The following is a 17,114-nucleotide window of genomic DNA, read 5'->3' as shown; positions in this document are numbered from 1 at the left end:
TCACACAACCATCTTTCTACCATCTCACCGCCAGCTTCAAGCAATTCCTTTGGTACTCCATCTATTCCTGGTGCTTTCCCACTTGACATAGCTCTTAAAGCTTTTCCCACTTCTTCTATCAGGAGATCTGGCGTTTCCTGTATGTTCCATAGCTCTCCTCTTAGCTCTGGATAATCTTCTCTAGTTACCCGTCTTCCACTTCCTTTTAGTTTTTCCTCGTAGTGCGTTTTCCAGATCTTCTCAACATCAGCCGTTGCTGATACCTTGTTGCCATCTGCATCTCTTACAGCAATTCCATTGTTTTTCCAACCCCTTGTTAATCTGTCTACTGCGGTGAATAGCTCTCTTGAATGGCCGTTTCTGAAACATTCCTGTTTTACACAGGTATATATATAGATATATATAGATATATATATAGATTTATGTATATATATACATATATATATAGATATATGTATATATATACATATATATATATATATATATATATACACACATATATATATATAGATATATATACATATATACATATATGCATTACATGTAAATAAATGTGTAGATAGCTACTAAATATAAGATGTCAAAATGTTAACTGTAACCCTACTTTTGGCCCACGCTGTACGGAGAGAAGCTATCTTCGATATATATGTATATATATACACATATATATATATATATATATATATATATATATATATATATATATATATATTGTATTGTGCGGATTGTACTTATAAATATTGCTCCAATATTTATAAGTACAATCCGCACAATACAGTATATATATATATATATATATATGTATATATATATATATATATATATATATATATATATATATATATATATATATATATATTGTATTGTGCGGATTGTACTTATATATATTGGAGCAGATATGTTTTGACTAAAGCCCACAGTTGCACAGTTCCGTAACACCAAAGCATTTCGTGAACTATTATGTTTGATGTGATATTCATGAAACCGTTGCAGCAGAATGATACAAAATAATCAGCTATGAAAAGTGGCAAATGAATGTCGAACGGTTCGCCATTATTCGGGGGAGATGAATATTCATTATTAATCCACATATTAAAAGGGACTATTGGATGAATCATATGCCATAATGCTTTGTTTATCCATACTTGAAATGTATCATAAAATTCATATCGTTGAGAGGCGACCTTGGATTGGGGGGGGGGGGGGGCGGGTTGGGGCACCCAGCGAATATTAAATTTATTCTAATTTCAAATTGCATAATCTCTCTCTCTCTCTCTCTCTCTCTCTCTCTCTCTCTCTCTCTCTCTCTCTCTCTCTCTCTCTCTCCTGGAACTTTCGCCGAGTGCGTTTTTGTGCGTGTTTCTAATTTTAATAGAAAGAGATAAAGATTTTAGAGGTGTACTTTTACCTTCCTATATTTAGCCTGTTGGAAGAGCGTTATTACTATTATTATTATTTTTTTTTCTATTATTATTATTTTTTTTTTATATTATTATTATGATTATCATTATTATTATTATTATTATTATTATTATTATTATTATTGTAGTTGTTATATTGATATTATTTTAGTATTATTATTATTATTATTATTATTATTATTATTATTATTATTATTATTATAATTATAGTTATATATTTTTTTCTGATAAACACAAAATACTTCTTAACTCCTAGATTTTCGAATTTTTATATACTGCACAGTCGTATTTAATGTTTACATTAGCAACCTTAAAACAGATCTTTCATATATAAACTATAAAAAGAGACTTATATCAGACTGTTCAACATGAAAGTATTTGGTCGAATTTTGAACTTTTGAAGTTTTACCGATTCAACTAACCCATTTGGAAGATCATTCCACAGCTTGTTCACAGCTGGAATGAAGCTTCTAGAATACCGTGTAGTATTGATTTGCATGATGGAGAAGGCCTGACTGTTAGAATTATCAATCATGCAATTGATGCAAATTTAAAATGCATTTTAGTTTGATTCCTCCAATCCCTCATTTATTTTGTTAATAATTCGTCAATTGATCATCAAGTCTACTGATATCATATTATTATTATTGTTGTTGTTATTTTTATTATTATTATTATATTTATTTTTATTATTACTAATACTCGCTAAGCTACAACCCTAGTTGGAAAAGCAGGATGCTTTAAGCCCAGGGGCTTCAGCAGGGAAAATAGCCCAGTGAGAAAAGCAAACAAGGAAATAAGAGAATTAATTAACAATTAAAATGAAATGTTTTAAGAACAGTAACAACATTAAAATGAATATTTCCTATATAAACTATAAAAAATTTAACAAAACAAGAAGAAGAGAAACAAGACAGAACAGCGTGCCCGAGTGTACCCTCAAGCAAGAGAACTCTAACCCAAGACAATGGAAGGCCAGAAAAAATATGGATTCTTCCAGCTGTGTAGTTTTCAATCAATAATCCATCTGGATGGTTCTCATTTTATGATTCCTCCCACTTTATTCATTGTCTTTTGATCCTGATTAAAGATCCATTTCTCTTATTTAGTTTCCTAAGATTTTTTTTTATACTATTCATCCTACTATTTGATTTCCTGGAATTCTCCTTTCAGATTCATTCATCTATTTGATTTCCAACGAATCTTTTTTTTTTTTTACGATTCATTCCGCTATTTAGCTTCCAAAGAATCATTTTTTAACGATTTATTCCTCTAATTGGTTTCTAGTGATTCCCTTCTAAGATTCAGCCAGCTATTTAGTTTCCAGTCATTCATTCGGGCATACTGTAAAGTATCCACTTTTTCTTGACTATACTAATCTTTTTTTAATGAGGCACATTTGCACTGACTCACAGCATTGCCCTTTTAGCTCGGAGAGCTTCCTGCGATCTGATTGGTTAGAATTATCTTGTCCAACCAATCGGCGAACAGTTTACTTTTCAGAGCTAAAAGGGCACCCCTGCGAGTCTGTGCAAATCTGCCTCACTAAAAAGAATTGACTTTAGTGACAAACATTATGAGCAATGTTAAGACCATTTGCAATATATTTGCGTTTGTAAATCTGTAACAGGAGCAACGCATGAACTATCAGACGTATGGAGTAAAGAGTTTCTAGTCATTGTTCAGCTGTTAATTATGTATTGTTTTGTTTGTGGCCACGAGAGGGGAGTTAAGGAGCTGGAGAATGATTCTCCGGGAGATGGAAATGGAAGACTCCATCGAACGTCTTTGTTCTTGGCAAATCCCTAAAATGTTGATCTTTGCAGGACCGCCCAACTGCTGCTTAGTGTTGTCCATTGTCTGAAGTTCTGAAATTCTCAGGACTAGGGTTAGAAGAAAGTTATTTACATTCAAATGTTTTATTTTGGACGTTCGTCATCCGTCAAAGATATAATTTTTATTATAGAAATATAGTTTTTACCTTGTAAAGGAATATTAGAAATTATGTTTATTGGTAACAATAGGAAAGCACATTCGTGTCGTTTACTTCTAAACGTGAGAAGAAAATACGAATCGGCCATAACCAGCATACTTACAATCCAGAACCTTTTAGACTTATATATCATTAGAAAAAAAGGCATTATTTATACGCATATATATATATATATATATATATATTTTATAAATATATATATATATATATATATATATATATATATATATATATATATATATATATATATATATATATATATATATATATATATATATACAGTATATATATATATATATATATATATATATATATATATATATATATATATATATATATACATATAAATGAATGAGCGTGTGTATACAGACTAAAGAGTGAGCATTAAAGAATAAGGGTTAAAGGAACTTCATCCACAGCAAGAGTGGTTGTTAACCATCGGAAGCACCTTTCGCCTTAATTTCTCTCTTTAAATTTCTCGTTTTCCTTTTTCCACTTTGTTCCTGTATTTTTATTTTTATTTTTTAACCGCTCCTCATTTGCATCTTCATCTCTCAATCTCCTCTTCTGTTGCTTCTTCCTTTTTTTTAAATCTGTATTGTGACAGTGGTTAAACAAGACTGATTAAATCAAACATGATAACTTTTTGTCAATTCAACTTTTTTTTCCAAATATTCCTTACGCTGCTTATTAAGGTTTAAAGGCTAAATTTCAAGGCCCCTCATAAATGGCAGAGGCAAAGGACAGTAACATTGCCCTATCAAGTAGGATAATGCCCTAGAGACTGACCATATATACATATGATCATCGCACAAACCCCCTCTCCACCCAAGCTAGGACCAAGCAATGGCTGCTGATGACTCAGCAGATAGACCTATAGCCTCCCCCGAGCCCCCCCATTCTTAGCTCACAAGGATAGTGAGGATGCAGCAACCAAAGGGAGTAACGAGTCTGAGCGGGACTAGAACCCCCAGTGTGGCGTTCACCAGTCAGGGACGTTACTGCATCGGCCACCACAACCGAGAAGATATTTTTGTGATTCTCTCTCTCTCTCTCTCTCTCTCTCTCTCTCTCTCTCTCTCTCTCTCTCTCTCTCTCAGATGAAACACTGAAGATGATCGATGCGACCGTGGATAGACCATTAGTGACAGTATTAACGGTGGTCGGGGGGAAATGTCAGAAATTGTGGCACTGGATTAGAGCGTCCACTCCATTTACTATATGGCAGGGGTGGCCAACATTTTGGTAATTGAGGTCTAATTCTGTCAGGTTTCCCTACGGCGATCCGTGACAGAAAAATTCTACCCAGAAAATTACAACCTAAGAAAATTCTACCCACGAAATTTACTCCTAAAAAATTGCACCCAAAGAAAATTCAACCCAGAGATAATTCCACCCAAAGAAAATTCCACCCACGAAAATGCCACTCAGAGAAAATTTCACTCAAAGAATATTCCACCCAGAAAATGTATTAGAAAATTACACCCAAAGAAAATTTAACTTAGAGATAATTTCACTCAAAGAGAATTCCACCAATAAAAATGCCTATCAAAGAAAATTCCAGCCACTAAAATTCCAACCAGAGATAATTCCACCCAAGTATAGATTTGCCGTTACCTACTAAAGATACTTGTAAAATGATTGACTGAAAAAAGTATTCCTCTCTATCATCCGCGTCTAACAAATATTCTAAGTATTCACTCTCTTGGCCTAGTAATGAATTCACGTTTAACTGGATTTCTCTTTTTGTATAATTTTTATAAATAATTTTTCTCGGCATTTGCTTGCTTTTAAACTTTTAAAACCTAATTTATATTATCTGTGCTCACTTATTAATAATCTAATTTTTGAATGCATTATCAGAAACCATTCTTCGTTCCAAAAACATGATCACGTGTCTCTTCGTTCTCATATACTCCATAAATACATAAACTCAATATCCTTCTCTGTTCCCTTCTTTTGTAATCAGGTATCATAGTAAAACCGTATTCCATGTTCTCCAAAATCAGTCAGGCACAAATTTAAACGATCTGAAAAATAATGTCTTTCATCATTATCCTTACAATCCTCAAATTAACATTCTTCCAGTCATTCATTTGTCCTCAAAGTTTTTCTTATCCTTATCTTTTTTCAAATTTCTATAAAACGTGTGTCCTCAAAAGACTAATATTATGTATGTGGTTACCATCAGCCTCAAGAGGAAGGGTCTCATCTACCATTTAGAGGGCATAATCATTCCCAAGGGATTCACAACCTTGAAATATGGGGACTCTGTTTCGGGCCATAGTGTTTTATAATGCCGAGCCACATATATGTAGATCTTGGAGCCCTTGACACATGATAGCGTGGCAGAGTCAAGGTCACGCAGTTGGCTAGCTTTATTGGGTTAAGGTTTCCTGAGTGACGTGAGACACACCAACACACACAGATACACACGCGCATCCACACACACACATTCACTCATACACGCGCGCACACACACACATTCACTCATACACGCGCGCACACACACACACACACACATATATATATATATATATATATATATATATATATATATATATATAGGTGTGTGTGTATGTGTGTATATACATATATATATATATATATATATATATATATATATATATATATATATATATATATATATATATATATATATATATAAGAAGAGAGAGAGAGAGAGAGAGAGAGAGAGAGAGAGAGAGAGAGAGAGAGAGAGAGAGAGAGAGAGAGAGAGAGAGAGAAAGAAAGTAGCGCAGAACTTCATCCAAATCCACAGTTACTTGAATGGTGGTCGTTAAGCATAATGATCGGAAACACTTTCACGACCCAATTCCTTTCTTGGAGGAAGATCTCTCTTTCTCTCTTCCTTTCTTCCTGTTTTTGTCCTTTGTATCCTTTCCCTGTCACTCACTTTCCTCTTTCTTTGTTTTTTATTAATCCTTCAAAAGGATTTACTTATGTACAGTTTATGCCCCCCCCCCCTCTCTCTCTCTCTCTCTCTCTCTCTCTCTCTCTCTCTCTCTCTCTCTCTCTCTCTGCCATTGACTAATGGTGTATTTGCTGTTCATTTAATTTTCAACAGTTCTTTATTACCCACCGTTATCGAATACATTCTTAGGACGTAGGTTAGTTAACGAACACACTTGCGTTATTATTAATTTTTCTATGATTTTTTCAATCATTAAAAAGGGATTATGTTATAGTTGTATAGTAGTACATATTAAATATTTTTCCATTCTACGTAGTATGATGGTCTCCCAGTGAACGTCAACATTCCATACTACAGTAGTAATAATAATACTAATAATAATAATAATAATAATAATAATGATGATGATGATGATGATGATAATGATAATGATAATGATAATAATGATAATAATTAATAATTAATTCTGCATTGCCATCCAAACAAAGGGGAAGCTGAAAATAACTTTGGTACTTTATTGAAAGGAAAAGGTAAACATCTTTATATTATTAACACGGATTTGAAATTATATAAAGACTCTCTCTCTCTCTCTCTCCTCTCTCTCTCTCTCTCTCTCTCTCTCTCTCTCTCTCTCTCTCTCTCTCTCCATTTTAGTTGTGAAACCAAACCTAACCTTCCTTCCTTCTGCGCATTCACAATAGTATAGTGGAAACGACAAACCTCTCTTACCTTCTCCCCTCACGCTTTTATAGACCACTGTAAGGCGAAAAGACTAAACCGAGTTTATAAGAGACTGAAACGAGAGTCTGTGTCGCAGTATCAAACATCATCCATTTCATTTACGCAAGAGGTAAAGCCAGTACTCACAGTTGTTAAACTTTATTTTCCTTGTTCGCTTTTGTAGTTCCTCCCATTACCCTTAAAGGTTAATAGTATTCGCATATGATGGTAGCTCGGTATTATAAGGGGATTTCGATAGTTCTTCATGACGGCTTCAGCTTCTTGTGTAATGATTATATGATCATTAATTCATTTTTTTATTTCATTTTTTCTTAATCATTATTTTGAAATAATCCTGTAATTCGTTCCCATTTTTCTGCCTTGTTTTTTCAGGTGGAAATTACATCATGCCCTGTAGTTCTGTATTTTTTCTTCCACTGCAGCCATGGTAAAATCTTTCAAGCGAAGCATTTCTGTTACTGTTTTTTTTTTTTTTTTCGTTCGTAATTAAGTTTGTTCCGAAAGAACAAAATAAAACTGCAGTATTATTATTATTATTATTATTATTATTATTATTATTATTATTATTATTAGCAGTGAAACTTCAACCCTAGTTCGAAAAGCAGTAAACTATAGCCCAGTGAAGAAAGGAAATAAGAAAACAGAATAGTGTGCCTGAGTGTATCCTCAAGCAAGAGAACTTTAACCGAAGATAGTGTCAGACCATGATACAGAGGGTATGGCACTACCTAAGACAAGAGAACGATGGTTTGATTTTGGAGTGTCCTTCTAGAAGAGTTACTTACCAATAGCTAAAGCGTCTCTAATACCCTTACAAGTGGAAAGTAGCCACTGAACAATTACAGTACAGTAGTTAACCCCTTAAGTGAAAAAGAATTTTTTGGTTATCTTAGTGTTGTCAGGTGCATGAGGAAAGAGGAGAATGTGTAGAAAATGGGCCAGACTATTCGAGGTATGTGCAAGGAAAAGATAAATGAGCCGTAACCAGAGAGGGGTCCATTGTAGTACCGTCTGGACAGTCAAAAGTACCCAATAACCCTCTAGTGATAGTATCTCAATGGGTGGTTGCTGCTTTGGCCAGCCTGCTACCAGGTACCAAATGACTCCTTGAAGACCTTTTGAGTTACTTGTGTTATAATCTCATGGTACCCCTTTCAAGGGATAATATGCGAACTTGTGGAAGGTTTAAAAGTACCAAGAAATGGAACTTGGTATTCTACATATTTTCTATTATGTTGATAGTAAGCTTTCATTCCGGATTTTTAGAGTAAGTCATTAATGAATAATTTGTATCTTATATTCGTGATGTTTAAGTTCTACATACTCTCTTATATATATATGTATATATATATATATATATATATATATATATATATATATATATATATACATATATATATATATATATATACATATATATATATATATATATATATATATATATATATATATTCAAATAAGCCATATATATTTTTGATACATTAATGTCTGGATTCTCTTAACGACCTCGGGATCAGAGCCCCAGGCGAAATCACACAAAGACAAGAGCTTGGCTCCGGCCGGGAATCGAACCCTGGTCGGCAAGCTTGTACAGACACTGACTAACCCACTTGGCCAAGTGGTTTAGACACTGTCTATACAAGCTTGCCGACCAGGGTTCGATTCCCGGCCGGACCCAAGCTCGCCTGGGGCTCTGATCCCAGGTCGTTAAGAGAATCCAGACATTAATGTATTAAAAATATGTATGGCTTATTTGAATATGAAAAACACGTAAAAATGTGCAAAATTTATCATATATATATATATATATATGTATATATATATATATATATATATATATATATATATATTTATATATATATATATATATATATATATATATACAGTATATATATATATATATATATATATATATATATATATATATATATATATATATATATATATATATATATCATCGTCACCAGCCGTTACTAGTCCACTGTAGAACAAAAGCCTCAGACATGTCTTTCCACTTGCGTTTGTTTATGGTCTTTCTATACCAGTTTATACCCGCAATTTTTCTTAATACGTCAGTCCATCGTTTTATATTCTTTCCCCTGTTACTTTTGCAATCTATAGGGACCCATAATGTAATTCTTCTTGTTCATCTGTTATCTGTCATTCTCATTTTATGTCGTGCCCGTGTCCATTTCTTTTACTTACATGTTATTAGAATACCCTTTAACTTAGTTTCCTCTCGTGTTCATGTTGCTCTTTTTCTGTCTTTTAGTGTTAATCCCATCATCATTCTTTTCAAAGCTCTTTGGGTTGTTGCTGGTTTATATTTTAAGGCTTTAGTAAGACTCCAAGTTTCTGGTGCCTAAATTAAAACTAGTAAGACCATCTGATTATTTATTTTTCTTTTCATAATTCACAAAACAGAAGTATGTCATCCGAAAATCTTAAGTTTTTAAGGAATTCACCATTAATATTAATTCCTACATTTTCCCAATTGACATTTTTTTACAACATCTAGGCATTCTGTGAATAATCTAGGAGAGATGGGATCTCCTTGACTAACTCCTTTTTCAATCGGAATTATCTCACTATATTTATGTAGTTTTAGGATTGCTGTACTTCCTGAACGAAAATCTTAAAGTGTTCTAAGATTCATCTATTCCTTGCCTTTGAAGGGCTCTCATTACTGACGAAGTTTTGACAGAATCAAAAGCTTTCTCATAGTCTATTAATACCATACATAGTTGTTTGTGATTGTTGATTTTTCCATTAGCTGGTTGATTATATGGACATGGTCATTTGTAGAATACCTACATCTAAAGCCTGCCTGCTCTCTTGGTTGATTAAAGTCTAGCTGTCTTTCTATTCGGCCTAATATGATCTTTAAAAAAAAAAAAATTATATATTACGGAGGGTAAACTTATCGGGCGGTATTTTTTAAAAGTCTTTTGTGTCTCCCTTTTTGTGAATTAGCATAATGATAGAATTTTTCTAAGCTGTAGGTATAGATTATTCTTGCTGATATTTTGTGTAAAGCTTAGCCAGTTTTACTACTATGAAATTTACTCCATCTATCTTCTCCTGCTTTTCCTCTTTTCATGCCTTTAAATGCTTTCTTTACTTCTCTTACTGTTACGTTTTTTACCGGCTCAGGTGTTTCATTATTTTCATTGGCGAAGTTATTTCTTATATCCCTAATGTAGAGCATTGTATAGAAATCCTCTCCAATTTTCATTATTCCATCTCTATTAAAGGTTTTAAAGGCTACTCATGAATGGCAGAGGCAATTGACAGTGACATTGGCCTATCAAGCAGGACAATGCCCTGGAGACTGACCATATATACATATGATCAGCGTCCAAGCCCCCTCTCCACCTAAGCAAGGACCAAGGAGGGCCAGGCAATGGCTGCTGACGACTCAGAATATAGATCTATAGGCACCTGCTAAACTAAGCCCATCTGATTGTTCTCTTATTACATGAGTGTTTATTTTCTTTCTTGAAATGAGGTTTTCTCTGTCATTCCTTGGATCTAAAAAAAAATTTGCTTCTCACCATTCTATGATCGCTTGGCTTTAACTTGCTAAACACTGTTTCATCTTTAACTAGATTAACTTTTTCACTGAGAATAAAATATATTTCATTTCTCGTTTCTCCATTTGGGCTTCTCCATGTCTATGTTCCTTTATATTAGAAAAAATGTTCATAATCTTGCGATTGTTTCTTTCAGCAAATTCTACAAGCATCTCTCCTCTGCCATTCCCTGTGTCTACTCCTGATTTACTTACTGCTGATTTTCCTCTCTTCTTTTGACCTACTTTATTATTGAAATTATCCAAAACAAATGTAAATTCAGTCTTATGTTTTTTATAGGTTTCTCTAGATCTTCATTTAAAGATTTCATCTCTCTCTCTCTCTCTCTCTCTCTCTCTCTCTCTCTCTCTCTCTCTCTCTCTCTCTCTCTGTATATATATATACATATATATATATATATATATATATATATATATATATATATATTATATATATATATATATATATGTGTGTGTGTGTGTGTGTGCATCTATCAACTTTCTCTTATTGTATCTCGTAATACAACGTGTGAAAGGTTATTTTAGTGGAAGATGAAATTTTGTGTATTTCAAAGTAATTGTTGTACAACATACAAGAGATGCAGTTGAATCGGATTTCCTCCCTTGGCAAACTTTCCCTTGTCGAGGGAAACAGAAAACCAACAACGAGATTCCAACATTATTTGGGACTGAAATAGGGTCCACTTCTCTGACCCAGCGGTCACCCGAATCCTGCGTTGCAGATGACCACTTTTTGTTATGTTGTGTGAAAACATTGTAGGGTTTTTGCGAGCTCTGACGTCATAACTCCCTCTACGTCTTATGAAGAAAGAAATAGTCTTAAGGTTTTTGCTAATTCGAAACTTATATGGAAAATATTGTAAAGATATAAGGGTGTGTTAATGATTTTTATTCTATGTTGGTCTCGTGTGTTACTCTCTTACGTTCTCTATTTGTTTACGAAACGCAAACACACGCGCGATATACATACACACACATATATATATATATATATATATATATATATATATATATATATATGTATATTAATGTGTGTGAGTTTGTGTATGCATCTGCATGTGTACAGTGTATATATATATATATATATATATATATATATATATATATATCTATATATACATATATATATATACATATATGTATATATATATATATATATATATATATATATATATACATACATATATATATATGAGGAAACATATAAACTATATTGGAGGTAATAAACAATTAGAATGAAATATTTTAAGACCAGTATTAACATGAAAACATAGAAGCATTTGCTGCAAGTTTAACCTCATGAAGTTCTACTGATTCAACTGCCCGATTAGGAAGATCATTCCACAACCTGGTCACATCTGGAATAAAACTGTAGAATATTGTGTAATATTGAGTCTCACGATGGAGAACGCATGACTATTAGAATTAACTGCATATCGAGTCTGTGTTTATGTGTGCGTATTTATACAGTTTATGTATAGATGTATATTTTTAAGAAATTGCTGTTCACTCGGACACACTATTCTCTGTTATCTCTCTTTGTCTTATTTCGTTACAGTTTTTGTAGATTATATATGAAATATTTATTTTAGGTTGTTACTGATTTTAAAATATTTTGTTTTAATTGTTAATTACTTCTCTTATTTCCTTGTTTCCTCTCCTCACTGGGCTATATTGCCCTGTTGGGTCCCAGGGGCTTATAGCATCCTGCTTTTCCAACTAGTGTTCTAGCTCAGCAAGTAATAATAATAATAATAATAATAATAATAATAATAATAATAATAATAAAATATAGTAAAAATATACAAATTTTATGCATTGTCAGCTATGCAAAATAAAAACAAGTACACATTCAAGCATCGGCAATTTAATCCTTCCAAGTACCAATTCCTGGACACAATCGAGTTGTTATGGAAAAAATACCATGCGAGTCAAGGCATTTTCTACAGATTATGCAGATTTATGTTAACTGAATTCCATGTTGAGCATCGTGGTGTCAGAGGGGATTATTAATGGGAATTCGTCTATGTTTAACAATAGGATTTGATATATATGTATATGTATATGTATATATATATATATATATATATATATATATATTATATATATACATATATATACCTATACATATTTATATATATATATATATATATATATATATATATATATATATATATATACATACATACATACATACAATAAATGGTGATTAAACGGAAACTATGGTGAGCAGTGAGGAATGTATTGACAGGATAGTTATACATGCAAATAAAAACTCAGTTATAGAACAGGTGGAATAATTTAGTTTCTTGGGATCTACCATAAGTCAGGAGGGAGGATGCGAGGCTGAAGTGAGAATAGGATATAAGCAGTCGTGGGGAAGTGGAGAGAGATAGCAGGAGAGGTATGTGACAAGAAGTTAGAAGACACGATCTATAGTGTAGTAATAAGACCAGTGCTAATATATGGATCGGAAACTTAGGCTCAAGGAAGCCCCTTTTGAAAAAAAAAAAAAAAAAAACAAATATGAAAATGCCGAGATGGATTGTGGAAAATCTTTGCTTGAACGATTGGAAAAGGATGAAATTGGAAGAATGGCAGGCGTAGTAACGATTACAGACATGATAAGAATGTTAAGCAAAGGTGTGGGCACACGTTCAGGATGGGTGTTGGGGAAGGAGTGAAGAGGGCTTAGTAAGATCGAGAGGCAATGAATAAGATGGCGAGATGAAGGGATGATATGCAGAGAAAAGGTTTGCCGGAAGAGGATACCATGGATAAAAGCTACAGGCGGGGGGGACCATCAGGTAATCGACCCCTTGATGTAGGGACAACGATATGAATATATATATATATATATATATATATATATATATATATATATATATATATATATATATATATATATATATATTTGTATTTATGTGTATATATATACATATATATATACATATATATATATATATATATATATATATATATATATATATATACTGTATGTGTATATATATTTATATATATATATATGTTTATATATGATTATAAATATATATATATATATATATATATATATATATATATGTATGTATATATATGATATATATGTGTATACATATATATATATATATATATATATATATATATATATATTTATATATATATATATATGTATGTATATATATGATATATATGTGTATACATACATACATATATATATGTATATATATATATATATACATATATAAAAACGTGTCTGAATGGGTTTGTGCTTGTATTCATATATCTATTTATTTCTTTATACAGGTATATATATATATATATATACATATATATATATATACATATATATATATATATATATATATATATATATATATATGTAAAGTGAAATATATGTAAGTACATATTGCATACACGTGCGTGTAGTCATATATATATATATATATATATATATATATATATATATATATATATATGTATATGTATATATATATATACAGTATATATATATATATATATATATATATATATGTATATATATATATATATATATATATATATATATACTGTGTATATATTAGAGCCTGTTGAGAGAGAGAGAGAGAGAGAGAGAGAGAGAGAGAGAGAGAGAGAGAGAGAGAGTTGCGTTAAAGAAAGAAAAACATTAAATTTTCCGTTAAAATCAGGCACAGGAAATTAAATCCAAAGTTTGGCAGTAGGAAGGAATAAATACCTTACTCCCGTAATCCTGGATTTTTCGATTATTACAGCATAAATGTGGGAACTTTTTGCCTGACTTGTGTTACAAGGTCGCCTGAGAGGTAGAAGAATGATCTCCTAGAGAACATAGCAACCTTTAGTGTTGTACCAACCTTGTGTCGCACGATCGTACATAGTAACGACATTTCATATTTTTAATATATTATGCTTGTATCTTCGCTCTCCCCCTCTCACTGATAGGGACCTGAAATAACATGTCTTTTTTTCTCACCGTTAACTGTTAACCGGTGCAGTTGTTGGTTGAACATGAAATTGTCTGTTATGTTTTTTATGCCCTTTTTGCCTGGAGTTTATGTATATATAAATGGATGTTCTGTAATAAAGTTACTCAGTTGCTTTCATCCTGCCTTTATTGATAGTCTCAGCCTCTCTCGGCTCGTCACATTGGTGACCCCGGAGTGACTCACCACTCCCGCCTTTCAACCCCCCCCCCTCCCTGCGCCCCTCCGTCATTGGTACTATGGCGGACTCCGCGGAAGTTGGCGCCGCCCCATTGAAACTTTCGTCGTTCGCCAGCGGAGAGGCGTTTGCTTGGTTTCAGCGCACAGAAGTCCAGTTCCGCATCAAGGGCGTGACTCGCTCAACCAACAAAGCAGCAGATTATGTTCTCGCGGCGATACTCGAGGACATCTTCCCTTAAATATACGACTGGCTTTGTGAACAAGGAGACACTCCAATAGTGTATGACGCCCTCTTCTGTAGCAGCACTCGCCGTCGCCAGCCGCCCGTATAGCAAAGCTTTTTCAGCTCTCAACAACCATTGGGGCGATCAAAGGGCTTCGCTCTCTCTCAGGGAAATGACCAGTATCGCTCGCCTGCAACCTGCCGCAGACGGCTCTCCTCGTGAGGTGAACCTACTTCGTGCCCTTTGGATACGCCGTTTACCCGAACCTGTATGCGCTGCCATGCCCTTCGTCATTCGCATAGACCACATGCCTTTGGTGCACGCCTTCACTCGACAGTCTGACGCCTGGTCCGCCCGTCAACGCCGACATCTCTCTGCCGTGGCTGAATACAATTGCACCCTTCAACACGTCCCTGGGAAAATGAATCCCGTTGCCGCTGCCCTGTCAAGAAACACGTTGGCTGCCGTTCAACTGAGATTGGATTACAACGCCTTGGCTGAAGCCCAACGTCAGGATCCAGAGTATCAAACATCTAGGACATCCTGCACATCCCTCCGTTGGGAAGACATCGCCCTCGACGACTCCAACACCACCCTCCTCTGTGACATCAGTACTGGTAGACCGCGACCTTGGATTCCTGCTCACATGCTCCGACAGGTGTTTGATTTTATTCACGGCCTTTTACATCCCTCGTGCCATTCTACTGCACAGCTTCTGAAGACGAAGTTCATTTGGCACGGCATTTCTAAGGATGCTAAGGGTTGGGTCCACTCCTGTACTTCTTACCAAACTTCCAAAGTACATCGACACACAGATTCAGGAGTGGGCACCTTTCCTCAACCTCAGCGTCGTTTCGCCCACATTCACGTCGATGTTGTAGGCCCCCTACCCACATCACAAGGACATCGTTACCTGTTTACCGTCATCGACCGCTCCACTCGTTGGCCTGAAGCCATTCCCATGGAAACTACAACGTCCGCCTCATGTACATCTGCCGTACTCTCAGGATGTATTGCAAGATTTGGTATCCCTGAGCATATTACTTCTGACAGGGATACCACTTTCACCTCTCAATTGTGGACATCATTAGCGAATCTCCTGGGCATCACTCTACATCAGACAACTGCCTACAACGCCGCTGCCAATGGAATGGTTGAACGTTTTCATCGCACCTTCAAAGCAGCTTTGATGTCCCGCTGCAAAAATTCCAACTGGTTTACTCAGCTTCCCTGGGTCCTCCTGGGACTAAGGACCACTCCTAAAGATGCCCTCGACGTCTCGGCAGCTGAAATGGTGTATGCCGACCTGTTGGTCGTCCCCTGCCGAATTTTTTCCTTCTGCAACCTCCTCCAACGATCTCCAGCGCATACGTCACGTCGTGGGAAAATTTACTCCATGCCGCCAGACTTACAAGCCCCAGGGAAGCATCACATACCGACAGACTTGCATTTTGCAACGCACATCATCCTACGCACCGACACTAGTAAGCCACCACTAACGCCCCCTTACACGGGCCTTTTCCTTGTGATCCGACGCAGTCCGAAAGCATTCCTACTAAACATTCGTGGCAAAGAAGACTGGGTCTCCATTGATCGTTTAAAAGCTTATCTATTGCCAGATGACCCACCTACAGTTCACCTCTCTAGATCAGGGTGCCCTATTTAACATGTACAGTATGTCATTTTTAGGGGTGGGGAGCCATGTACAAACCGTGTGTCACACGATCGTACATAGTAACATTTTATCTTTTGTATATATTATGCTTGAATCTTCGTTCTCCCCTCACACTGATAGGGGACCTGAAATAACGTCTGTTTTTCTCACGGTTAACTGTTAACCGGTGTAGTTGTCGGTTGGACATAAAATTGCCTGTTATGTTTTTATGCCCTTTTGGCCTGGAGTTTATGTATAAATAAACGGATGTTCTGTAATAAAGTTACTCAGTTGCTTTCATCCTGCCTTCTTAGTCACAGCCTCTCTCGGCTCGTCACAGTGTCGAGGACGAAGTTTAAGAGATGAATTGGAA

The sequence above is a fragment of the Palaemon carinicauda genome, chromosome 5, assembly GCF_036898095.1.
Source record: "Palaemon carinicauda isolate YSFRI2023 chromosome 5, ASM3689809v2, whole genome shotgun sequence".
NCBI lineage: Eukaryota > Metazoa > Arthropoda > Malacostraca > Decapoda > Palaemonidae > Palaemon > Palaemon carinicauda.
This window is presented reverse-complemented; position numbering follows the sequence as displayed.